Raw genomic sequence first — 2,570 nt, forward strand, 5'->3', positions numbered from 1 at the left:
TTGGTGGCTCCAACCGGTACTAAAGACCCCCCCCCCCTTAGTACCGGTTGAAGCCACCAACCGGTACTAAAGGTGGTGCGCTGCCATCCGCAGTGCACAATGTTTAGTCCCACCTCGCTAGTTGAGAGGAGCTCGCACCAGTTTATAAGCCCCGCCGCGGCTACCGTGTCGAGCTCCTCTCTAAGCAGGCCTTTGTGGGCCTATTGCAAGTCTTCTGCCCTGTGGGGCCTACTGGGCCGTACGGGTATGCATCCTGGCCCAACTAGAGGTTAGGTTTCTAATCATATGCATGCCGTGCCGGTCCAGTAGGCGGGCTGTTTTTGCTTTATTTCAAAAAAAATATTAAAAAAACAACCAACCGGGACTAAGGGGGGGACCTTTAGTGCCCACCCTTTAGTACCGGTTCCAGAACCGATATTAAAGGTCCTTACGAACCGGTACTAAAAGTCATTTTTCTACTAGTGGGAACAAGCCGTTTTTTTAGTTGAAAACTTGCAGTCGGACAGTCCAAGTGAAAAGTTCCCAGACAGTCCGGCCGTAGGATATTACAAACTAGTAGTTGACACAACAAGTGTAGTGATCATGGGCCGAACAGTCTGTGAGAATTGCGCGAACAATGTTGCTGGAGTCCCTCCAGAAAATGAGGCTCTCGGGTACAGCAACCCCTCTACCCGGACAATTGGCCGGACACAGACCAGACAATCCGACCATTGTCCAGCTAGTTTTTCCAACCTTCAGGTGGCAAAACATTCTACATGGACAATTTGGGCATATACTGCCCGAATGGTCCTGCGAGATGAAAATGGAGTTCTTTGGCAGGATTGATTATAGGATTAGGCTTTTGTCACTAGATTTTTTATGGTGGGCTAAGTAGGATGTGACTTGAGCAACTCATTTTGCATTTCCACAGTGATCCCCTCTTAATAGTGGGGGATCCCTAAACTCAAAACCAAATGGAAAATGTGTCTTTTCTTCAACAAAGCATATGTCTTGAATCGTCATCAGTTTAGATGGTCCATGATCCACACATAACTCATCCATGGGGACTAAAGTTGTAGGTATTATTATCAAATGTGTTAGTCCCCTATAACTATGTTTTAATCAAAATCAAAACAAGATTAAAGGCATGATTACACATTCAGTAGGGCTCATTTTAATGGCCATTTGCCTTTTCTGAAGAAAAAGGCAAAGGTACACATTGAGGAGCAACTATGCTTTCCAGAGGCCATTCCCATGCACACTGCGGGAGCACTCGCATCTGGCCACGTGTCTTGTGTGGCGAGTGCAATCGGGCAGGAGCTTTTTCCACCTTTTCTGGTATTATTTCCCAGTTTTCTCTTCTTCTTTTTTGGTTTTCCAAGTTTATTCATTTTTTGACTTTTGGGTTTTCGTGTTTTATTTTTATTTGTTATCTATCAGGAGAATATTTGGGATTTATGGCGGGATCACAAGTTAGTTCCTTTTGGGGGCATTGTTGTGCTTCACTCTATGGGAGCACATACTAGTTCACTTCGAAGTACAACTGTACTTCACACATGTGGGAGCAGAGGTTAATTCGCTTGGAAGCATATGTTAGTGCAAATTTAGAGCACATGTCACTTTGGAAGGACTAGGTGCCTAGAAAGTAAAGTACATCAAAATTCAAAATCTATCAATTTGGGATCTAGTTTTAAGAATCTCGACGCGAGGATACAATTGTGAAAATGGTTTTAATTGGGATGCACGGTTCAAGAGATATTTTATTTAAAAAAAGTAATGTTGAAGGAAAACTTGTCCATCCCTTGTGGGCGTGAAAGAAAACACACAAAAACACTTTGCGTACAACAAAGTGACACCACTTGTTGCAACAAAAGTAGTATGAGGTAATCTTTGCAAAGGTATCCTTAATGAATGTCAACAAGTGGCTGACAATCCCCATAGGGGAAGGCCAGCACGAACGATTCGATCACTAGGATAAACACCACTCATCGAACGTTTTGGTTCGTATAGAAAACACCTCCCAACAATTGTTTTGATGGACATTCCTTTTACAGCCCTCCAAGCCCAATCACCATTCCCTTTTGAACAAAAAATTAGCCAGATAGCAAAAAAACACATCTAAAGTCATGGAAAATGCTCCAAAAATCATAAAAGCATGGCCATACAAAAATAATTTTGCCATGCAATATAGCATAAGTTTGCCAAATTTCTATAGAGGCACACATACAAAAAAAATGTAACTGCCATTATGGTATGAACAACAACAAAATTTATAAATTTGCCATGCGAAAAAATACAAGTAATCTGCAAAAAGATGCCATGTTATGGAAACCAGAAAATTGTTAAATTTCCATGAGACTATGTGAAACTCCACTAAAAAATTACAATTGTCATGTGAGAAAAATGATACAATTATAAAAGTGCGATTGGAACATTTTTAAGATTTTTGCCATGAAATTTGTTACCATGTACTGAAAAGAATAAAAAATGGCATGCTACATGAATTGAAATTGCGATGGTCTAAATGATGAATTTCCATGGTCTAAATAGTGCCATGATACATAAAATACTTTAACAGAGCATGGCAAAAA

This window comes from Triticum aestivum, chromosome 1A, assembly GCF_018294505.1.
Source record: "Triticum aestivum cultivar Chinese Spring chromosome 1A, IWGSC CS RefSeq v2.1, whole genome shotgun sequence".
In the NCBI taxonomy this organism is placed as follows: domain Eukaryota; kingdom Viridiplantae; phylum Streptophyta; class Magnoliopsida; order Poales; family Poaceae; genus Triticum; species Triticum aestivum.